A 25,966-nucleotide genomic window follows, 5' to 3' on the forward strand; every position below is an offset into this window, starting at 1 on the left:
TGTCACGAACTCACGAAAGTGGTGGAGATGTTGGCTCCAGGTAAATAGTAGAGGAGACGTTGGTGTTCAATACAAGACTCCCCAAGAACTCATTTAAGCCAAATCATTTCATGGACTCACATGCCGGCACGCATGATATGCAAACGGGTAAATAATGCAAGAAACACTTCGTAAGTAACTTTGGAAACAGTTTAGGGTCACTCACCTCCACGGCTCAGAAACCATCCATCATATATCATTATCTTGCCCAAATCCAAGCCCTAAATCACAAACTCAAAGCAATCATACATTCCCAAAGTTCGGATAGCATTTCCCCGTAAATGCTTCATTTCCAACCTATAATATATTACCAATCATACATACGGTTAATAAGCAATAAAATATATCCAATTAGGCCACAATATCCCTCAATCAAAGCTAATTAGAAGCTTAAGAGCCACCATTAGAAAAACCTCCAATTAACCCTAGAAACCGGAATTCATTCCCTCAAGCGTAAATTTTCCGCAACGATCGCAGTTAACGTATAAAAGTTCCATTTAACACCTTTCGGAACAATATCCATAACTGAAGCTACACTTATCGGATTGAAACGAATCTTATGGCGTTTCTAAGCCAATACATATACCTACATTCCTTATGAAGACCTCCAAGGCTAAATCATGCATTTTCATGATCAAAACTGGAAATTTCCACGAAAACAGAAATCTAGGCGCGGAACAGGGTTTATAGGCAGTCAAGGGTATTTCGGTCATTACACAAGCTACAGTGCTAAGATCGAGCTGCAATTTTGCAGGACACTAGTTTATACCATTGGATACAACTTTCATGTTTTGGACAAAATCTAATTTGGTAAGGATCAGGGTGAAAAGTCACGGTCAGATTGGGTGAAATGACAACCCTGCTCGCTGAACTCCTACCTAGGCCAGTCTGGGTATTTCCGACTTTCCACAAGCTACCCAGCTCAGATTGGGCTGAAATTTTACAAGCAACTATAAAACATCATTCTCTACAACTTTCATGTTTTAATCTAAGGCTAATTTGGCCTCTAGCATGCTCAGAAAAAACCGGACAGAACAGGGTCATTGAAAACCCTAACCCGGAATTCATGCATTCAAGTGCTAATCTTCCACAAAACAACATCTAAAACCACTAAAAACCACTAATAAGCAATTAATTGAAGTAAAGAGGATGTTCTAGGCAAAATACCTTATCTCCCTATGAAAGATAGTAGCTTAAGCTTTGTCCTCCAAAAATAACTCCACAAACACCTTGGAAACTACTTGGGAAGTAAGTTTTATGGAGTAGTTTGCAAATTAATCGGTTGAAACTCAAGATTTGGGCAAGAAATTGAAGTGGAAGATGAAGAACTCTCTTGGTTTCTCTCTCACTAATTTCAGCCAAAGGAGACAAGAAAATGAATGACTTTTGGTCAAAAATCTGATTTTAGTAAAGTTAAGGTAAGATGGTCAAAAGTCCAACTTTGAATAAGAAGGTGACACATGTCACCTTTTGGTTTAAAGCTTATCTCTTTGTCTCGCTAATACTAATCCATACAGGTAACATCTAATTATCTCTTAGCACCTTGTAAAATAATATCATTTAATACAAAACTCCATCAAGTTGTCAAAAATATATCGCATTTACTGCACTAGCGGATCCCACGTCCATAATACACTTCAAACTCAACGTGGACTAACTTGTATCAAGGAAATGATTTGAAAACTATATTCCCTTATAAAAATGTATAAGAAATGAATATATTGAAGAAATGCATAAAATTGTAGACAAGGAAACAAAATAATATTTAGAAAATATATGTAAATTTTTCGGGTTCTCACACTCATCCTTTCGGGGCGTCACATAAGTACACGTTCCAAGTTTGAGAACTGCTATTTGACTTATTCTTGAGGTTGTACCTTATTTTATTTGAAGAGAGTGAACGAATCTTGCGAGAGTTGGGCAGACAGTCCGCCAAACCCTAGGGTACACCCTAGGGTATGGTGGGGTCGTCACAGATTTGAAAGTTGTATGGACATTTTGTACTAGATACTTTAACGATCTTGGTATGCTTAGATCTTGGTATATTTGGCTAGAAATTGGTAGATTCTTGTCTCTTCAGATCCTAGGGTTAATGATTGATGAAACTCTTAAGGATTTGAGTGTGATTTGTGGTGATTGTTGGTGAAAATTGGGGTATATATATGCTGAAATATTTGTTTAGATGGCCAATTATCATGGACAAATTTTCATCTTTACCATCCTTGAATTTGAGACTTGTTTATACACTTGAGCTGGATTTGTTTTCTAGGAAATTTGATGCTACTTGATTCTATGTATGTTGGTTGATGTATGTTGAAAAAATTGTAAAGAAATGAAGTGGTGGTATCGGTTATCTAGTTGGAAAAATTAAAGTTGCGAAAACTGAAAAAATGTCCTAAGTTGGCCAGATTTGTGAGCTATAACTCCAACTTTAATTTTGTTATTTTAAAAACTGTTTTGGATGGATTTTAGCTCAAAAGGTTCTATTGGAATTTGATCTTGGTATGTATAATGATTTTGGATCAAAAATTTTGAAGTTAAAGGGGAGGAAAGTGAGATTCCTCCAAGGTTTAATGGTTGACGACTTTATGGATTGATTTGACTTTGGATCCTTGTTTTAATGAAATTTTGGTCGGTTTAGTTCAAGAAACCTTATTAAACTTTGATTCTTGTTTGTAAGATGATTTTGGGACAAAAGCTACAAATGTAAGTAAGTAAAAGATGGATTTTTGCTACGATTTGCTTGCTAGAAAAATTGTAGGAGTGGAATGTCTTGTTCAAACTTTTGAAATGCTTTTGGCCTAATAGAAATTTGTAATTTAATTTGAATTGCTGATTTGAATGCCTGAATGGGTTGAAGTGTCTAGGACACTAAAGTGGCCAATGTGAAGGCAAAGTTTTCTTTAAGTGAATTGGATTGGTGAACACTAAGGGTTCACTTATATGTTGTATTTGTCTGTCAGGGTTGCAAATTGAACGTGCAGGCGATCCTTCTGTTGACACTGATGTGCAATTTGGTGAGTGTTCTAAGTGCATGGTAGCACTATATAAATGCTTAATATGTTAATGAGCTTGAGAAATGATATGACCATGAACTATTATTCTTTTGAACTTGTTGATAAATGGGTGAGTGTGTATTTTATCGCACTCGACCCTACTGAATTGTTATTGCTATAAGTGAATGTGATATGATATTAATGATATGTGGGGGCCCTAAAACCCAACAACTAGTTATTCGAGGTTGAGCAGGCAAGGGCTTGGTCAACTCGATTAGCGAACCTTGGGTAGTGCATATATGTTGGATCCATACTGTTTTAGGTATACTCGAGTAATATCAATTATTGAAATTTTGTGGGTGTGCGGGCCCGTTAGGGGGTGAAAGGTGGACGGAGTGATGTGAAGTGGAGATTCTACATGGACATGAAAGTTGATGAAGTGTCAACCACTTGAATTACTGCTTGATTGAGTAGTTGCTAGTGCTCAGTATCCTTACTGATGTACATATCGATTTTTTTTTTTATTTTGTTGATGTGCTTATGTGATACCTCTTGTTTATGTTTCTTGTAGCTTAAATATGTGAACTAATTGCTTTCTTAAATTGCATGTTTTTCTTAGACCTCATTGGGTGCAAGCTCATGCCTTTTTTTTTGTTTTCGTTAGCAGGGTTGGTTCGTGATTCGGGGAATTAGCACTTAGCTTTTGTTTTAGTTAGACTAAGTGATTAGGGTACTTCATTATTTTGAATGTGAATTGTAAGAAGCTTAAATCCTCTTTTGTATTTTAAGTTGCTTCAATAGACAACTGTATGTATTAATTGTATTTAGCATATTTTGCAGAATGTTGGGTATTAGATTTGTTTTTGTGGTTTGTTAACGAGTTCTGACGAGAGTTGGGCAGGCGGCCCACTGATACCTTAGAGTACGCCCTTGGGAGAGGTGGGGTCGTCACATAATTACCTACTTTTAACGGACAAAGTGAACCCTTTATTCTGAATAAATTAAATCTCTCCAAGTAGGATTCGAACCTACGACCAATTGGTTAATAACTGACTGCTCTACCACTGAGCTACTGAGGAACAATAGGATATTAGATCTCATAGAGTTCAATTCTTGTTCTTAACCCATGACCAATATGAGCTAGAAGCTTCCTTCGTAACCACAGGAACTTCTTCGTAGTAGCTCCCTTCCATGCCTCATTTCAGAGGGAAACTCAAATTGGCTCTATTTCATTATATTCCATCCATACATCAATTCCATTCATTTAATATCCCTTTGGTGTCATTGACATAATAGATGTCATTTCTAGTCTATATTTCTTTTCTATATATGGAAAGTTCAAAAATCATCATATAATAATCCAGAAATTGCAATAGAAAAGAAATAAGAGAGGTTTGTGATGATTTTTCAATCTTATGTACTAGGTAATCTAGTATCCTTATGCACGAAGATAATCAATTCGATCAATTTGGTCGAACTCTATTGTGGATTTCTGACCACATTCTCCATAGGGCCCTCTTATTTCTTCCTTCTCCAAACTCGGGTTATGGAAGAAGGAACTAAGAAGAAGGTATCAGCAACAACTGGTTTTATTATGGGATAGCTCATGATGTTCATATCGATCTATTATGTTCTGTAGTGGAGATGTAATTCAGAAAGAACCATCAACTATAACCCCAAAAGAACCAGATTCCGTAAACAACATATACGAAGAATGAAAGGAATATCTTATCTAGGGAATCATATATGTTTCGGTAAATTTGCTCTTCAAGCACTTGAACCCACTTGGATCACATCTAGACAGATAGAAGCAGGCCAATGAGCAATGACACAAAATATACGTCGTGGTGGAAAAATATAGGTACGTATATTTCCAGACAAATCAATCATAGCAAGATCTACCGCGAGACGTATAGGTTTAGGGAAAGGTTCCCCTGAATATTCGGTAGCTATTGTTAAATCGGGTCGAATACTTTATGAAATGGGTAGAATAACAGAACATATAGCTAGAAGAGCTATTTCAATAGTAGCATCCAAAATGTCTATATGAACTCAATTCATTATTTCGAGATAAAGGATAAATATAGTAGAACCAATAGAAATGAGTCTTGGAAAATTGTAATTTTTTTTTATTTTAGACAAAGAATATTTCTTTTTTTCTTTGTCCTTTGCATTGAAAGAATAGATGTCAAAATGATGCAACATCAAATCCATTTAAATGTAACAGATAACAGCGGGGCTCGAGAATTGATGTGTATTTGAATCATAGGAGCTAGCAATCGTTAATATGCTCATATTGGTGATGTTATTGTTGCTATGATCAAAGAAGCAGTACCAAATATGACCAATTGCCTATCCTACCTACTCTACGTTCTTGATAGCCTATCTTTGTCTCATAAAGTTATGCCAGGGGCATCCCATATTGCTGAATAGAACACCCACCCTACATAGATTAGGCATACAGGCATTCCAACCCGTTTTAGTAGAAGGGCGTGCTATTTGTTTACTTCCATTAGTTTGTGAGGGATTCAATGCAGATTTGATGGGGATCAAATGGATGTTCATGTACCTTTATCTTTGAAAGCCCAAGCGGGGGCTCGTTTACTTATGTTTTCCCATATGAATCTTTTGTCTCTAGCTATTGGGGATCAAATACGTTTTTCAGCGATAGAGGGACTTGAACCCTCATGTTTTTTAAAGTCAACGGATTTTCCTCTTACTATAAATTTCATTGTTGCTAACATTGACATGTAGATCGGGACTCTATCTTTATTCTCATCCAATTAATCAATTCTTGAAAAGATTTATCAGACTATGGAATGAATCATTTGATCAACAAATATTCAATTCTTTCTTCAATGTGGAATCTACTCACACCAATTCTTCCATTTTTATATAAAAAATACAGATTCAATTGATTTGTCATTAATCATTTGATATAGTATTCAATACATATATATATGTTTATCCTTCACTTTATCCTTTTGGAATTTTAGATGGAAAGATTTCTCTACTAATGTAGCCAACTCTATTTGTTAGAACAGCTTCTGTTGAGTCTCTGCACCTATCCTTTTTTGACTTTCTGAACCTTTGGTTTCAAAAAACGGGATTTGGCTCAGGATTGCCCCTTTTTTATTAATTTCAGGGTTTCTCTAAATTTGCAAGGCTCAGTTCAATTAAATCCGTAGCATCCACCAATTTCGTCATATCCTCTTTGTCGCGCCCCACTTTTTGATATTTGTGTGAGTAGTGTATATGTGAACGTGTGTGAAAAAATGAAAATAAAAGGCCGTGGGACTTGAAAATGCGACGGTTTGGCCAAATAAAGTTCAAAAAGGGTTTTTGGATGAAAAATGGAGTCGCCACTTGGTACGGAGTTAGGGTGTACCAAGTCACCCAAAAATGATTTTGTTTTGTTTTTGAAAGAAAAAGTAAACAAACCCTTTTGAAGAACTTTTAGGTCTACGTAACCAAAGAAAGGGATCGGGGGTCACATTTGATAAGGGAGAAGGCAAAGGCAAAGCCTAAGGCACTCCCTTACCCTAGCCAAAGCTAGTTGCGTGACTTAGCCCCACTTTTCCTAATTTTTCTACCCAGGGTATGTATCGCATGTTGGATATGACTAATGGATGCGAAAAGGAAAGAAAAATACAATCCTAAACCTAAAATGTTTCTCATGAGGCTTTTAGGTCCCAACCACATGAATTGTGGTGGCCAATGAGGAAAGCTCTCATGGAAGTCGTGATTAATGCAAGTGAGGACTTAAGTGTAAGTGTGCAAGTGTGAGAAAATAAAGGTGTTTGTGTGTGCAAATGAATAAAAATAGGATAGTAGATACATATAAGTGCAATTGGGTGCCATTTGTGAGATAGAAAAATAAATGAGGGATAGGAGAAAGGTGGTGAGAAAAAATGGATTGAGAAAAATCTAAGTAGTGAGAAAATGTGGCTAAAAGAGTGAGGAAGTGATATAAAAAGAATGCAAGTATATGACCCTAAGGGAATGCATCAAGTCAGGTACGGGAAGTGTAACGGCCCCACCTCCCCCTAAGGCGAACCAGAGGGTTCGGCGGGCCGCCTGCCCAGCTCTCGCCGGAACTCAGTCGCTCACTACAGTTCTCAACCCAATTACAATATAAATCTCAAAATTACATCAAATTCTCCAATGATTACATATTACAAATGCAGCGGAAACTGATTCCAATCGTGGAACGTATACTTACATCCATATAAATTTCAAATATTTATACAAGACCAACTCATACATAAAATAGATCCAAACTTAAACTGTACACGATATAAGCCATCCAGTCACGTGAATAAGCACTCCAAGCTTTTCTTCGCCTTGAGCCCTGTGGGGGGGAAATAAAACATTTTTGGGGTGAGCTAAAAGCCCAGTGAGTAACCAGTAAAATCAGTAATCAAATAGTTTTCACAAAAATTCATTTCATTGATGTCATGGTTCAGAAATCAGATGTACGTATTTTTGCTCTCGTGAGCCAGTGAAATCATTGTAATGTTTTAGAAGTTCAATAAGTAATCGGGGGTAAAAATGTAATTTTGTTACAGGTCAACATTTGCACAGTGAGAGTAAAACAAAAGCAGAAAATGACACCACATGGTAATTCCACAAAGCTCAATGAGCTAAAATCTCAATAAGGTTCCGAACATGAAATTACATAACAAAGCCAACACATTAACTATCCATAATCAATAATTCAGGAAACATTTACAATGGAAAGCGATAGTAACATTCATGAAAGGATACATTCATTCTCCTGACATTTCCTCGCTCATTTGGTCATTCATTTCATTTCATTCACCCCGTCCCTGGCTTTTGGCCAGGCTCCACCAACCTACATAAGTAATACTCGAGTATACCAAACGTTCACCCAAGTTCCTAATCGCCTGACCGAGTCCGCTTCTGGCTCAAGACGACCGGTAACAAGGGGCAATGGCCAGTTCAGCCCAAAAGGCTTACATTCATGCGCAAGTAACATTTCAATCAAAAATTTCACATTTATCGAGGTCGAGTGCGATAAAGTACACACTCGCCTCGAAAACTCATTTTGGAAATCATTATAAGCGCTTAACACGTTATCAACCAAAATACAAGTCATGAAGTCAAGAAATATAGCAAACAAGGCACACTCACATGCCAGTACGCATGATATGCAAGAAAACATTTCAAAAGTAACTATGGAAACAGTTCAAAAGTAAATAATGTAAGAAACGGTTCATAAATAACTTTAGAAGTAGTTTGAGGTCACTCACCTCCACGGCTCAGAAACCATCCATCATATAACATTGCCTTGCTCAAATCCAAGCCTTAGATCACAAACCCAACGCAAACAAGCCCCTTCAAAGTTCGGACAGCACTTCCCCTACATTTGCTAACTTTTCCAGCCATCATGGCTTCATTATAACTTCAGCCAGTCCCAAAGTCACACAAATAAGTTCATCTAATATCCATTCAGCAAGCTCCAAGTAGTACTAGTACAAGTCAAGTTAGGAAAAAGTCCGGAAATGAAGGTTAAGCTCAAAACCAGAAAAACAGTTTAGACGTCATTTTGCGGTAATGTTGTCAATTTCACTATGATTATCGGATGGGGGTGTAAGACCCACCGTTTCGAAGCTATGAAACAGGGCTACAACAATGTAGAAGGCCACTCAATCCAAATCCTAGCACAACTAGGTCAAATATGCCAAAAATACCAAACCAGAACCACTAAAACAGGTTCACAAATCACACAATGCTGTAATGAGTCCAACTCAGTCTATACAGGTCCAAATGCCGAAATTCCAAAGGCATATGTTAGCTAAGGCATCCAGCTACATTTACTCAGAAGACACCAACAACAAAATCCAAACCAATTCCAGTCAAAACAAACGATTACAAGCGCAGTTTTCACATTCTGAGCAACCCAGATCAGCAATAGTAAAATCGACATATCTCACACTAAACTAATCCAAATGACCTGAAATTTTGCAGGCACTTCCATCTCATCAATACCTACAACTTTCATGTTTTAAGCCAAGGCCAATTCGGCCTCTAACATGGTGCAATAAATTCGGGCAGAATGTAGCTTCATGAACCCTAACTTTCCAAAATTTATTCCAAATCCAAAATTGGTTGCAAATATCAACAATTCACACCTACTAGTGTCATTATAGGCCATTGCCAATCATCATAAACAATCACACCATCATAATCCAATTAAACCAGAAAAATCATCAATAAAATAAAAACTTCACCAAATCACTTCAAACCAAGATGAAAACCAGAAATTTCAGCACTTTAATCACTAATAAGCATAACTTAAGCTTCATTAAGTGCAAGAGGGAATTCACACACCACTCACCTAGTAACCAAGAGAGATAGAGATGTTGGACACCTTAACTCTTCCAAAAAACTTCACCAAATCAACCACTAACACCAACTAGAAAGATTTTATGGAGTAGAAACTAATTTATGCAATTGTTTTGGTTGATTTGAGCTAATTGGGAGCTTGAAAATTGAAGAAGCTTTCTTCCTTCTTGAGCTAAGAGGGCCGGCCATCCAAGGTAAGAAAATGGTGATTTTTTGTGAAATTTTTAGATATTTAACCAATTTTGGTCAAAAGTCAAAAAAAATGAATAGTAACTCTTAAGTCAAATCAAATGAAATGGTGACACTTGTCACTCTCATAAATGCAATCCTATCCTTTCTTTTCTCTCTCACATCAATCATTTCACACACTCTACTTATATCTTAACACCCGATAAATTTTACACAGTATCCGAAACTTAACCTTATTGGCCGAATTTTTTCGAACTTTTCGCACTAGTGGGTCCCACGTCCATTATACACTCTTAATTTTCCAAAAACTCTCCAATACTAGAAAAACCATCTAAAAACTATAATTACTCATAAAAATTCCTCAGGAAAATTTCCTAAGCCAGGAAATGCAGAAAACATGCTATTAAAGGAAATAAAACCCTCGGAAAAGATTAGGGTTTTTACGGGTTCTCACACTCATACTTTTCGGGGCGTCACAATCTCCCCTCCTTAAAAGAATGTCGTCCTCGACATTCCCTCTTGTACCAATCAAGTCAAGACATCCCGCACAAATCTCTCAAGAGTCAGATCAAACCCACAGTCCGGCATCCTAAACTTCAAGCCTAGGATACACTACAGAGATCTGAAGCCTAAGCTCTGATACCAACTGTAACGGCCCCACCTCCCCCTAAGGCGAACCAGAGGGTTCGGGGGGCCGCCTGCCTAACTCTCGTCGGGACTCAGTCGCTCACTACAGTTCTCAACCCAATTACAATATAAATCTCAAAATTACATCAAATTGTCCAATGATTACATATTACAAATGCAGCGGAAACTGATTCCAATCGTGGAACGTATACTTACATCCATATAAATTTCAAATATTTATACAAGACCAACTCATACATAAAATAGATCCAAACTTAAACTGTACACGATATAAGCCATCCAGTACCGTGAATAAGCACTCCAAGCTTTTCTTCGCCTTGAGCCCGGTGGGGGGGGAAATAAAACATTTTTGGGGTGAGCTAAAAGCCCAGTGAGTAACCAGTAAAATCAGTAATCAAATAGTTTTCACAAAAATTCATTTCATTGATGTCATGGTTCAGAAATCAGATGTACGTATTTTTGCTCTCGTGAGCCAGTGAAATCATTGTAATGTTTTAGAAGTTCAATAAGTAATCGGGGGTAAAAATGTAATTTTGTTATAGGTCAACATTTGCACAGTGAGAGTAAAACAAAAGCAGAAAATGACACCACATGGTAATTCCACAAAGCTCAATGAGCTAAAATCTCAATAAGGTTCCGAACATGAAATTACATAACAAAGCCAACACATTAACTATCCATAATCAATAATTCAAGAAACATTTACAATGGAAAGCGATAGTAACATTCATGAAAGGATACATTCATTCTCCTGACATTTCCTCGCTCATTTGGTCATTCATTTCATTTCATTCACCCCGTCCCTGGCTTTTGGCCAGGCTCCACCAACCTACATAGGTAATACTCGAGTATACCAAACATTCACCCAAGTTCCTAATCGCCTGACCGAGTCCGCTTCTGGCTCAAGACGACCGGTAACAAGGGGCAATGGCCAGTTCAGCCCAAAAGGCTTACATTCATGCGCAAGTAACATTTCAATCGAAAATTTCACATTTATCGAGGTCGAGTGCGATAAAGTACACACTCGCCTCGAAAACTCGTTTTGGAAATCATTATAAGCGCTTAACACGTTATCAACCAAAATACAAGTCATGAAGTCAAGAAATATAGCAAACAAGGCACACTCACATGCCAGTACGCATGATATGCAAGAAAACATTTCAAAAGTAACTATGGAAACAGTTCAAAAGTAAATAATGTAAGAAACGGTTCATAAATAACTTTAGAAGTAGTTTGAGGTCACTCACCTCCACGGCTCAGAAACCATCCATCATATAACATTGCCTTGCTCAAATCCAAGCCTTAGATCACAAACCCAATGCAAACAAGCCCCTTCAAAGTTCGGACAGCACTTCCCCTACATTTGCTAACTTTTCCAGCCATCATGGCTTCATTATAATTTCAGCCAGTCCCAAAGTCACACAAATAAGTTCATCTAATATCCATTCAGCAAGCTCCAAGTAGTACTAGTACAAGTCAAGCTAGGAAAAAGTCCAGAAATGAAGGTTAAGCTCAAAACCAGAAAAACAGTTTTGACGTCATTTTGCGGTAATGGTGTCAATTTCACTATGATTATCGGATGGGGGTGTAAGACCCACCGTTTCGAAGCTATGAAACAGGGCTACAACAATGTAGAAGGCCACTCAATCCACTTCCTAGCACAACTAGGTCAAATATGCCAAAAATACCAAACCAGAACCACTAAAACAGGTTCACTAATCACACAATGCTGTAATGAGTCCAACTCAGTCTATACAGGTCCAAATGCTGAAATTCCAAAGGCATATGTTAGCTAAGACATCCAGCTACATTTACTCAGAAGATACCAACAACAAAATCCAAACCAATTCCAGTCAAAACAAACGATTACAAGCGCAGTTTTCACATTCTGAGCAACCCAGATCAGCAATAGTAAAATCGACATATCTCACTCTACACTAATCCAAATGACCTGAAATTGTGCAGGCACTTCCAAATCATCAATACCTACAACTTTCATGTTTTAAGCCAAGGCCAATTCAGCCTCTAACATGGTGCAATAAATTCGGGCAGAATGTAGCTTCATGAACCCTAACTTTCCAAAATTTATTCCAAATCCAAAATTGGTTGTAAATATCAACAATTCACACCTACTAGTGTCATTATAGGCCATTGCCAATAATCATAAACAACCACACCATCATAATCCAATTAAACCAGAAAAATCATCAATAAAATAAAAACTTCACCAAATCACTTCAAACCAAGATGAAAACCAGAAATTTCAGCACTTTAATCACTAATAAGCATAACTTAAGCTTCATTAAGTGCAAGAGGGAATTCACACACCACTCACCTAGTAACCAAGAGAGATAGAGATGTTGGACACCTTAACTCTTCCAAAAAATTCACCAAATCAACCACTAACACCAACTAGAAAGATTTTATGGAGTAGAAACTAATTTATGCAATTGTTTTGGTTGATTTGAGCTAATTGGGAGCTTGAAAATTGAAAAATCTTTCTTCCTTCTTGAGCTAAGAGGGCCGGCCATCCAAGGTAAGAAAATGGTGATTTTTTGTGAAATTTTTAGATATTTAACCAATTTTGGTCAAAAGTCAAAAAAAATGAATAGTAACTCTTAAGTCAAATCAAATGAAATGGTGACACTTGTCACTCTCATAAATGCAATCCTATCCTTTCTTTTCTCTCTCACATCAATCATTTCACACACTCTACTTATCTCTTAACACCCGATAAATTTTACACAGTATCCGAAACTTAACCTTATTGGCCGAATTTTTTCGAACTTTTCGCACTAGTGGGTCCCACGTCCATTATACACTCTTAATTTTCCAAAAACTCTCCAATACTAGAAAAATCATCTAAAAACTATAATTACTTTTGATTCACAAGCTCTCAAACACATGAATTCAAGACATAGCTATGGCAGCAAAAAGACTTAGCCTTTTTACTCACAAACAAAGCCACAGATTCGTAGTGAACATGAAACAGAAAAGGTGGACAAGTAGACAACAACCTAGTAAGCTTTTCATAAGCAAAACTCACGAAATACCGACTTTGCAAGTTTCCAAAGTCTGCGTTTGAAGCAATACTGGAATTTAAAGGGGGAGAATAACTTACAGTGTTCGTGCTTTCTCTCAATGAAGATCCGAAACTGCTGATGGTGTGAAGGTTAGCCGTTCCAGTGACTGTCTTTGTCTTCTATCAGCCCTTTGCTCCAGTTTGTTGCCTCAGGTGGTAGCTTCCCCCTTCCTCCCTCTCAAACTCTTTTGGTTTTTCTTAATCAGCCACTACCTTTTATCCCTTTCGGTCTCTCTCTTTTCCCTCTATCTCTCCTCTTGGCCGCCAACCTCTATTCCCCCTCCACAACTTTCCAGCCGTCCAAAACCTCCCTCTCTCTCGCTTCAGTTCTCTTTTTTTTTTCTCCCCGAATCCTAGTCGCCGTCGCCCTCTGTTTTTGTTCCAGCCGTCCCCTTTTTCAGCTCCTTTCAGATTGTTTAGCCATTCTTTATCTCTTCCTTAGATTTGTCTAGCTACCCAGTTACCCTCTCTCTATCTCTCTCTCTCGGTTGATCCCCTCTCCGAAGCTCTTGTTCTTATTTTTCTATCACTCTTTTTTTTCCGTTGCTCTCCTTTCCTCCCCAGAAACCCCGTAGCCTGCTTGCTCTTCCTTTCTTCCCTAGCCGCCGACCTTTTTTCTCTCCTTCTCTCCCTCTCAGCTTTTTCACTCAGCCCGTCCCCTCTACCTCTGTTTCTTTCTTTTGCCGTTTTTCAGATTTTGCAACCGCCACCACTCCTTTCTCCTTTTTTTCTCTTAGCCACTCTCCCCCTTTTCTATTTATATGGGGGCACCACAACCCTAAACCCTCAAACATCTTTCCTAAAATTGCAGCTAAAGGGGCTGCCCGGTCCTCCCTTGCAAGCTGTGAAAAATTGCAGCTTGCATGCCGCGGTCATTTTTTTTTTTTTTGCTCACTTAATTTAAATAAAATTGATAATAAAACTAAGTAATAAAATAGCAATTTAAGTAAGTAAAAAAAAACAACAAAGTTGTCATTTCTCAATTTTTCCTTCGTTTTTCATTTTCATCTTTTCCTTTTTTCTTTTTTTTAAATTAAACAACAATGAATTTAAATCAAAACAACTAAAACATATATATTTTTTAATGCTCTTTTTTTTCTTTTTCGAGAAATTCTATGCTAAAACTTATGAATAAAAATAATAAAATGAAAACTAAAAAACTAAAAACTAAAAAGTGAATAAAACTTAACACGACAAATAAAAATTAAGACAAAATAGTAAATGCAAGTTACACTAAAATTTTGGTATCTACATCCTTCCTTTTGGTTTAAGATTAAAATTTCATTGTGATTTTCAGGATTCCGATTTTCAGGATTCCCCTCTTTGACCTAGGCAACCCTAAAACAAAATCCATTAAAATGTCGGTCCAAGGTTCCTTAGGTATAGGTAAAGAACTATAAAGGCCATAAGATTGAAGTTTAGACTTAGCTTTGTGGCAAGTGATGCATTTAGCCACCATTCGTTCCACATCTCGCTTTATCCTTGGCCAATGGAAGTGCTTTTGAAGGATAGTTAATGTTTTAGCCATGCCAAAGTGTCCCATCAAACCACCTTCGTGTGCTTCTCTGACAAGTAAAGAGCGAATAGATCAGTTAGGTATACACAGTCGATTGAGGTAGAAAAGAAATCCATCAAAGATATAAAATTTAATTTAAGTTGTTAAACCACAAGAGTCATAAATACCTGATAAATCTGGGTCATTGGTGTATAATTCTTTAAATAACTCAAATCCTAACAACCTTGCATCAAGTTGAGTAAGTAAAGAGTACCGGTGTGATAATGCATCAGCAACAACATTAGTTTTTCCCACTTTGTACTTAATCACATAAGGGAAGGTTTCAATAAATGCAATCCACCTAACATGACGCTTGTTCAAATTGTGTTGGGACTTAATGTGTTCAAGCGATTCATGGTCGGTGTGTATGACAAATTCTCTTGGTCTCAAGCAATGTTGCCAAGTTTCTAAAGCACGGATTAAGGAGTACAACTCCTTATCATAAGTGGAATAGTTCAAAGCTACCCCATTGAGTTTTTCACTAAAGTATGCAATTGGTTTGCCCTCTTGCATTAGGACAGCTCCAATACCCACCCCAGATGCATCACACTCTATTTCAAACATCTTGTCAAAGCATGGCAATGCAAGTAGTGGTGCGTGTGTGAGTTGATGTTTAAGCATTTGAAAAACACGGGTCATTTTTCTTAATTACAGTAGTTAGAGGTGCAACAATGGTACTAAAATTTTTAACAAATCGTCTATAAAAACTAGTAAGACCATGGAAGCTGTGTACCTCACCCACCGTGTTTGGAGTAGGCCATTCTCGAATTGCTTTAACCTTTTCCTCATCCACTTTGATTCCCTGTTTACTCACAACAAAGCCTAGGAAGACAAGTTGATCAGTACAAAAGGAGCACTTCTTAAAGTTAGCATAAAGTTTTTCCCTTCGAAGTACATCATGAACAAGTTTCACATGTTCAACATGCTCATCTAGGCTCCTACTATAAATCAGGATATCGTCAAAATACACAACTACAAATTTTCCAAAGAATGGACGAAGTACATGGTTCATCAACCTCATAAATGTACTAAGTGTATTAGTTAGTCCAAATAGCATAACTAACCACTCGTACATGCCATGTTTGGTTTTAATGGCGTTTTCCATTCATCCCCCTCTTTCATCCTAATTTGATGATAACCGCTTTTTAGATCAATTTTAGTGAAAATCACAACACCATATAACTCATCCAACATATCATCAAGCCTAGGAATAGGGTGATGATATTTTATTGTTATTACATTGACGGCCCTACAGTCAGTGCACATTCGCCAGCTTCCATCCTTTTTAGGCACCAAGATGACGGGAACCGCACTGGGTTCAAGTTTTCTCGTGCCCATCCCTTTGTTAGAAGCTATTTGATTTGGTGTTGGAGCTCCTTTGTCTCATCTGGTCCCATTTTTTAGGCTGGTTTGTTAGGAAGTGAGGTACCTGGAACCAAATCAATTTGATGCTCAATTCCTCTTATTGGTGGTAGTCCACTTGAAATCTCATTAGGGAAGACATCCTCATAATCTTGCAAAAGAGAAACAATACTAGTGGTAGAGTGTTAGTAAGATCACTTGTAACAACCAACACTGTAACCACAGATACCAATTGATACGAACGTCGCCAACCTTATGAGGAAACTCGTAAAAGATTAGTTTCAAGATTGATAAGAGGACACCAACTGATGGAGTGACGTTCAACAACTGGCTAAAGCAAACAATTTCAAAGCCAAGGTAGAGATTTGTTGAATTTCAAAGTCAACAATTGTTGACTTTGAAATTGTTGGCCTAACATTCTAATATCTCACATCGATTGAATTGGTTTTTGTGGAATGGTTTGAGAGCTGTAAATAGCTCTCAAACAAACCAATTCAATCACACCAAGCAAGAGTATCATAACTTGCTTCCTTCTCTCTTTTTGTAATATTTCTTGTAGTGAAATATTAAGTTGTCAGTAGTGTCTAAAGACGTAGGCAATTTAGGCGAATCTCGTTAAATTCTGGTGTTCTATTTTATTGTCTATTAGTAACTATATTTGTAGGTATATTTGTAGTGAGTTATTGTGCAATTAATTGCATATATAGGTGATTCTGTCTAGAAAATTGGTACTTAAGCGGGCCAGTATGCCTCACCAAATATTTCTTGAGAATTACCATTTTACAATTTTAGATACAATAATTTACTTGTTATACCTTAATTTGGTAGAGCTTCCGCAACAATTGGTATCAGAGTTCAAGGTTTCTTAGTATGCTCTGTGGTTGCAGCATAGTCTGATCTTCCACATCAGAAAAGATTTCTTGGGCTATTGTTATTTTACATTTAGGAGCTACTAAATATAATTTGTAGAGATGGTCGAAAGTAGATGTTCATCTACAATACAAGCATCGACAAGCTATTCATCATCTATTATGGCAAGAAATACTATGATGAATGCAAAATTAAATGTGGAGACATTTGATGGTACCGGTTATTTCGGTATGTGGCAAAGTGAGATTCTAGACGCACTCTTTAATCAAGATCTAGATATTGCCATCGAAGAAGAGAAATCAGAAGAGATTAAAGAGAAAGAATGGTGGACGCTAAATCGTTTAGCGTGTAATACAATTCGATCGTGTTTTTCAAGGGAATAGAAATATGTGTTCTTAAAAGAAACTTCTGCAAATAAATTGTGGATTGGATTGGAGGAGAAGTTCTTGAAGAAAAATTGCCAGAACATGCTCAATATGAAGAAGCATTTATTTCGCTTCACTTATGTTCCCGACACAACTCTAAGTGATCACATCACTAATTTCAATTAGTTAATCACTGATTTGATGAATTTAGATTTGACATTTGAAGATGAAGATTTGTCTCTCATGTTGTTGGGATCTCTTCCTGAGGAGTTTGAGCATCTCGAAACAACTCTACTTCATGGGAAAGCTGAGGTGTCCCTCAATGAAGTTAGTTCTGTCCTGTACAGCTACGAACTCAGAAGAAAAGACAAGCAAACTAGCAGAGATGGAGTAACAGAAGCTTTGGTAACTAGAGGACGCTCACAAAATCAGAAAAAAGGGACGAGAGGTAGATCCAAGTCGAGAGCTAGACTAAGCAAAGATGAGTGTGCTTTTTACAGAGAGAAAGGGCACTGGAAGAAGGACTGCCCAAAGCTAAAGAGTAGACCTGACAAGAAAAAAGCTGTTGCAGATTCAAATCTAGTTGAGTGCATGGATCAAGACTCAGACTTTTCATTAGCTGTCATGCCTACTGGTCATTCTTAGTACATGGCTATTAGACTCAGGTTGTAGTCATCATATGACGTCCAATAGGGAATGGTTCTTTGATTTCAAGGAACAAAAAGGTGGAGTAGTCTACACGGTAGATGAGACCACATTAGCAACAAATGGGGTTGGTTCAATTCGGCTGAGAAATCAGGATGGATCAATTAGGATTCTAACTGATGTCTAATATGTGCCAGAATTGAAAAAGAACCCCATTTCTGTGAAAGTACTAGAATCAAAGGGTTATAAGGTGTCGGCATATAATGGAGTGATGAAAATCATTTCAAATGCATTAGTATTGGTGAAAGGAATCCGAAAAAATAATAACTTGTATTACTATCAAGGTAATGCAATTGTTGGAGTAGCGGCAGTGGCTTCCAGTGATGATCGAGAATTGAAAATAACCAGATTATGACATATGCGCTTAGGGCATGCCGGAGAAAAATTCTTGAATCTTCTGATGAATCAAGGACTGTTGAAAGGAGCCGATGTTTGCAAGTTAGATTTTTGCGAGCATTGTGTCAAAGGGAAGCAGACAAAAGTAAAATTTGGCACTGCAATTCACGATACCAAGGGTATTTTGGATTATGTACACTCTGATGTGTGCGGACCTTCCAAAACAACTTCTTTGGGAGGCAAAAATTATTTTGTTACCTTTGTCGATGACTTCTCTCGAAGAGTAAGGGTGTATACTATGAAGGTGAAAAGTAAAGTATTAGAAATTTTCATCAAGTGGAAAAAGATGGTGGAAACTCAAACAGAAAGAAAGATCAAATGCCTTCGAACAGACAACGGAGGTGAATACACTAGTGATCCGTTCACGGAGGTCTGTGAAAATGAAGGCATTGTTTGACACTTCACAGTCAAAGATACACCACAGTAGAACGGGGTGGCAGAGCGTATGAACCGGACATTGGTGGAGAAAGTTTAGTGTATGTTGTCCATTGCTAGGTTGGGCAGACAATTTTGGGTTGAGGTTTTAGCATATGCAAATCACCTCGTTAATTGCTTACCATCAACTGCTATTGGCGGCAAAACACCATTAGAGAAATGGTCGGAAAAATCTACGACAGATTATGATTCCTTACATGTGTTTGGTTCTACTGAATATTATCATGTTAAAGAATCAAAGTTGAATCCAAGGGCGAAGAAGGCGCTCTTTATGGGAATCACGACAGGCATTAAAGGTTATCACCTTTGGTGTCCCGAGACGAAGAAAATAGTTTTCAGCAGGGATGTAACCTTTGATGAATCTACCATGTTAACAAAAGTAAATGTATAGCAGAATGATGGTACTCCCCAACAGGTGGAGAGCACTCCTAAGCAGGTAGAGTTTGAAAGAAGCATTATCAGACCAGCAGTGGATATAGGAGCAGATGAAAGAACTCCTATGGTAGAAGAAGAATCAATTGAAAAAGATGTTCCAGTTGGAGAGTCTTCACAGCAACTTGAATCAATTGCATTGAGTAAACCAAAGAGGAATATCAAAGTACCTGCTCGGTATGTTAATATAGCGGCTAATGCATCTGTAATTGCAATAGATGAAATTCATACCACTTATCTTGAAGCTGTCCAAAGTTCAGAGAAACGAAAATGGAGGACAGCCATGAAAGAAGAAATGCAGTCCTTTTATAAGAATCAGACTTGACAACTTGTCAATCTGTCAAAGGGAAAGAAGGCAATTGGGTGCAAGTGGGTATATGCAAAGAAGAAAGGATTTCCTGATAAGTCTGGTGTTCGCTACAAAGCAAGATTGGTGGCTAAAATCTATGCTCAGAAGGAGGGAATTGATTACAACGAAGTGTTTTCTCCAGTTGTGAAACATTTCTCCATCAGAATTTTATTGGTTTTGGTAGCACAATTGGATCTGAAACTTGTCCAATTAGATGTAAAAACTGCATTTTTACATGGTAACTTGGAAGAGGAAATCTACATGACTCAGACAGAAGGATTCAAAGTTGCTGGTAAAGAAAAGATAGTGTGCAAGCTTGACAAATCGTTGTATGGATTGAAGCAGTCTCCAAGGCAGTGGTACAAGCGATTTAACAAGTTTATGATGGGGCAGAGGTACACAAGAAGCAAATATGATGACTGTGTATATTTACGCAAGCTACGAGATAGATCCTACATATATTTTCTTCTTTATGTTGATAATATGTTGATAGCTTCTAAGGATCAAGGTGAGATTGAAAAATTAAAATCTCATTTAAGTCGAGAGTTTAAAATGAAGGATCTCGGCGAAGCCAAGAAAATTCTCGACATAGAGATAAGCAGAGATAGAAGATTGGGGAGGCTTTATTTGACTCAGAAAGAGTATCTTAGTTAAGTATTAAAGAGGTTTGGCATGAATGAAAAGACCAAACCTGTTAGTACTACACTTGCTCCTCATTTCAATCTCAGTGCATCGTTATCTCCAAAGAATGATGCAGAACGAGAATATATGGCAAAGATACCATATGCAAATGCGGTAGGTAGCTTGATGTATACTATGGTATGTACAAGACCCGACATTTCACAAGTAGTTGGAGTTGTGAGCAGGTACATGCATGATCTTGGCAAGGAACATTGGCAGGCTGTGAAATGGATTTTACAGTACATTTTGAACACCGTAGATGTTGGATTAGTATTTGAGCGGGATGAGAAGATTGGTCAAGGCGCAGTTGGATATTGTGATTCCGACTACGCAGGTGATCAAGATACACGTCGATCAACGACTGGGCATGTGTTTACACTTGCTAAGGCACCAGTCAGTTGGAAGTCTACCTTACAGTCAACGGTTGTTTTGTCTACTACAGAGGCGGAGTATATGGCAATTACGAAGGCTATTAAGGAAGCAATTTGGCTTCATGAGTTGCTTGATGGGTTGGGAATCGGAAAGAAGCCTTTCAAAGTTCATTGTGATAGTCAGAGTGCTATTCATTTAGCAAAGAACCAGATTTATCATGCAAGGATGAAGCATATCGACATACGGTATGATTTTGTGAGTAAGATTTTGGAAGATAGTACGATACTACTTCAAAAGATTCAAACCAAGGAAAATCCTGCTGATATACTTACGAAGGTTGTGACAACTATCAAATTCCAACATTGTTTGAATTTGATAAATGTTGTGCACAACTTGAAGATTGGCACTTGATAACGCATTTGAAGATACCACAGAATATTGAGTCAGAAGATTTTGTATTTTTTTTGGGTAGAAATTAGAAATGATGCGAAGGTGGAGATTTGTTGAATTTCAAAGCCAACAATTGTTGACTTTGAAATTGTTTGCCTAACATTATAATATCCCACATCGATTAAATTGGTTTTTGTGGAATGGTTTGAGAGCTATATGCGATGCCCTGAAAGCAGGAGGGTTTTCATTTTATATATAACTGTGTTGGACGAGAGGAGGAGCACAGCATTTGAACTCGGAAAAGAAGAAAAAATTTTGCAAAAAGTGAAAGGGCCAAATCCGGCCAGATTCCCGCTGGATTGTGACGTGGCATGTCAGCCATCAACTTTGACCAGCTGATTTTCTTCCTTCTTATACTATTTTGAGCCAAAATATCTTCATTTCTTTTCCCTAGCCAACCGTGTGTTTGAGAGAGAAGAAAGAAAACTTCATTTTCTAGTTTCAATTTTCACTTCAATCTTGAGTTTTAACCACTAGATTTTCAAACCACTCCATACAAAGATGTACTGAGGAGGACTAGAGGTCTTGGTGGAGTTTTTTTTGGAGAGGAATCCTTAAGTTTCTATCTTTCTTGAGTTCATAAGGTGAGTTGTTAAGAAATTCTCTTTTGGTGCTAATATTGGTTAATTAGGGCTTGTAAAGGTTAATTATGCTATATTGTGGATGATTTGATGGTTTTAAAATTTCTATTGGTTAATTATGCTATATTAGTGGCTTGTTGTGGTTTAAAATAGAGTTTGTATACGTTGGATACGATTGTTTGCAAAAAATTTCGGATTTGTGAGGAAATTTCGGTTTCTAGGATTTAATTTGGGGCTTTCTTATGGATTGCTTATTAAGCTGCTAATTGGCTTTGATTGAAGAATATTGTGGCCCAATTGAAGGTATGGTATTGTTTGTGAACTATATGTGTGATTGTGGTTAATTACTATAAGGTTGGGTATTTGATCGTAGGATGGAAATGAAGAATTTAAGGGGAAATGCTGTCCGATCATTGAGAGTGTTTGGTTACTTTGAATTTGAGTGGAAGGGCTTGAGTTCAACCCACGAAATTGTCTATAATGGAAGAAGATTATGAGCCGTGGTTGGTGAGTAATCCCAAAACTGTTCCAAAGTTACTTTTAAACGTTTTCTTGCAGTATTTACTCGATTGCATATCATGTGTGCTTACATGTGAGTTCATGGCATGATTTGGCTTCATTGAGTTCTTGAGGAGTCTTGTGCTGAACACCAACGTCTCCACCACTTCTTACTATTCATCTGGAGCACCAACGAGCTTCCTCTTACTGTCCAACGTTAAATGATCTATTGGAGCGTTGGGTGTTTAAGTGCAATGATTTCACTGGCTCACCAGAGCAAAAATACGTACATTTGATCTCTGAATCATGACATCATCGAAATGCATTATTGTGAAATATATTGGATTACTGATTTTACTGGTTACTCGCTGAACTTCTAGCTCACTCCAAAGCTATTTTATTTCCCCTCCACAGGGCTCGAGGCGAAGGACGTGCTTGTAACCCTTATTCATGTGACCGGATGGGTTATCTCCTATATAGTTTGAGTTTTAGATTTTTTTTTTGTGTAATAGTTGGGTTTGTATGAATGTTTGGACTTGAATCAATATACGTGTACGTTCCACGCTTGGGAACTAGTTTTACTTCGCTTGATATGTAATTCATGGAGAATTTGATGTAATATTTGAGTTGTGCATTGTAAGTTATTTAAGGACTGTAGCGAGTTAGTGAGTCCCGGCGTGAGTTGGGCAGACGGTCCGCCGAACCCTGGGGTACACCCTAGGGGGAGGTGGGGCCGTCACAGGTGGTATCAGAGTTTAGGTTTCAACTCTCTGTAGTGTATCATAGGCTTAAAGTTTAGGATGCTAGACTGTGGGTCTGGTTTGAAATATAAGTGATTTCTTGTAAGACTGAAATTTAGACAAGTAGGTGTTGTTGGACTCTTGGTGCTTGTTTGGAATGTTTGAGTGACTTTTGAGGATTATTTGGATCTGGCAAATACTGTAACGCCCCGAGGCAGAAGAAAAGGGAAAAATTTCTGGTGAATAGAGTTTTGTGGGGAATCCGGCCAGAAGCCGTGCAAATTCCTTATATTTTTCCTAAAATTCCCTTTTCTTTGACAAATACCACTTTATAATGCCCTACTACTCAATCACCCCACAATAAGTGCCAATGAACCTAGAAAATAGGGTTTTACGCTTCGGTTTCAAGTTTGGAGCAAAATTAGGGTTTTCGCGATTTTTCGCCGGATGAATTTTTGGTACAGAGTAAGGATTAATTTTGGGGATTAAAAGTGACTTTTAAGTGAGAAATGATATGTGACTAGTATCAATGATATAAGGTTAGTGAATGGGAAGTAAAAACCCTAGTACGTGAGTTTTTAAGAAAAACGGCGCGAACCGGCAGGTCCCGCGCACTACTGATTGAACGCACCGCTTGACCACCATTTTTCCTTACCAAACAAATTTATTGAATTTGAGCAAAATATCTTCTCTCTTGGCAGCAAGCTTGACCGAATTTGAGGCTAGAAAATAACAAGAAAGAAAGAGAAAAAAAAAAGGTGTCGCCACCTCAAGGCTTCTTGACCAAGACAAAAGACTATCTATTTAACACCAAATATTCAGCAAACTTTCCTCTTCATTGCAGCTGCTTGGCCGAGAGGAAGAAGAAGAAAAATACCAAGGGAAAACACTTCATCTCTTCTTCAATCCAACAACTAAGTGAGGAATCAAACAAAAGAAACCGATTAAACTTGTTCTTGAGTGATTTGTGGTGAGACTTTGGAAGGAGAAAGCTTGGACTACCCTTAGTGAACTCTAGTCAAGGTAAGAAAGCTTATCTCTCTAAGTTTTACTTTCAATTTTGTTAAATTAAGCTTAGCAACTTGATTTTGTAGGGGAATCATGGATATTATCATGTTTTAGAAGTTTTCCCCTTTTTATTTGATGAACCAGGGTTTGGGGAAATTCTGCCCAATTTGTTGTATGGTGCTTATATGTTGAAATTAAGGTTATAAGAGAGGCTTTGGTAGTGATTAGACCAAGAAATTAAGGAAAGTTCCACTAAAAACTAGAAATTCCAGAATCTGGAAATTTTTCCCAACATTCTGTCCGAATTTGTAACTGTATGTTAGAGGCCGAATTGGCCTTAGGTCAAAGAAGGAAAGTTGTATAGAATGGTATTTTATAGGTGCCTACAAAATTTCAGCTCAATCAGAGCAACGTAGGTCATGAAAAGTCCAAAATACCCTTACTGTTTTAAATATTTCCCCAGCAGTCCGTTTCATCAGTTAAGTCCAGTTTATCACATTTTTTGACTAAGATCCGTACTGATTTAGCTTTTTGGCAAAACATGAACATTGTAGTATTCTGACTTAGCTTTCAAATGCCTCTAAAAACACCTGAATCGGACTTTTGTACTCTGAGATATGATCATTACAGTGTAATGCGGTTAAATAGCCAACAAATTGGATTTTGGTTCTGTAATTTGAGAATTTGACCAAGTTACATTAGAAACTGGACTAAGTGACCTACATGAACATTGTATCTCTGTGTCTTAGCTTCGAAATGGCATAGGTTGTGTCTCAATCCAATAAGCGTAGCCTCGGATATGTTATTTCCGCATCCATACGTTGAATCTGTCTTTTGCTAAATTGAATTTCTGCACTTGTTATGATTGTGATTCTTGTTCTTATGATATTGTGAGCCTATGGAACGGCTTTTGACTTGAATTGCTGATATGTGTGATGTTGGGTTTTGGTTGAGGAAAAATAATGAAGCCTAAATGGCTGAAAAATTTGGTAAACACAAAGGGCATGCTGCCCGAATTTACGCTCGAGGACTAGAAAACTATACTTGTAACTTGTGTAAAGGTTAAGTGATTATCACTTAAACTAGCGAGCACCTTTACTACTTTGTTATCGAGGGTTATACGTTAAAAACCTAAACGAACTTGTACCCTTGAGGAAAAGATATAATGGCCAATGTAAACTTATATTTCTTTGTACTTTCAACTCAAGTGTTGTTTTCCAAGTATATATACTACAAAAACCTTACGATTTGAAAAGCGAGCAAGTGTTTCACGAATGTCTTTCAAATGAATTTCAATTGGTTGATTCTTAATGAACGGAACGTTTAAGTTTCGAATCTTACTCGTGTTTCAAAGTTCTCAAATTGGATTTCATCGCAGATCTGGACTTCAAACATGGAGTATAGTTAAACATGAATACTTGAAGTACTATAATTGGAATGAGTGATCCCTCGACTGTTCCCAAAGTTACTTTTGAACTAATTCTTGCATTTATTACTCCATTGCATATCATTTGGGTTCGGGTGTGTGCCATGACATAATTTGGCTCCAATGAGTTCCTGGAAAATCTTGTGCTTAGAATCAATGTCTCCACTATTGTTTACATATTCTTTGGAGCCCGATGGCTCCTTGCTTCTGTTTAACGGTTATCTGATCTAAACGAGCATTGGATATTTAAGTACAAGAATTTCACTGGCTCACATGAGCAATAAATGAACATTTGATTACTGCATCATGACATCATACCAATGCTTTATTGTGAAAAATACTTGGCTGTTGATTTTACTGGTCTCTCGTTGAGTTTCTAGCTCACCCCCTACTATCTTCTTCTCCCCACAGGGATCGA

At 37.5% G+C, this 25,966-nt stretch overlaps 1 non-coding gene across 1 annotated transcript; it reads right to left on the reverse strand.

Moving 5' to 3' along the window:
- Positions 1-4,042: 4,042 nt before the first annotated feature.
- On the reverse strand, positions 4,043-4,114 carry TRNAN-AUU (transfer RNA asparagine (anticodon AUU)). The gene has a single exon. It is a non-coding gene; the product is annotated as a tRNA-Asn (tRNA).
- Positions 4,115-25,966: the final 21,852 nt, after the last annotated feature.

This window comes from Coffea arabica, chromosome 4c, assembly GCF_036785885.1.
Source record: "Coffea arabica cultivar ET-39 chromosome 4c, Coffea Arabica ET-39 HiFi, whole genome shotgun sequence".
In the NCBI taxonomy this organism is placed as follows: domain Eukaryota; kingdom Viridiplantae; phylum Streptophyta; class Magnoliopsida; order Gentianales; family Rubiaceae; genus Coffea; species Coffea arabica.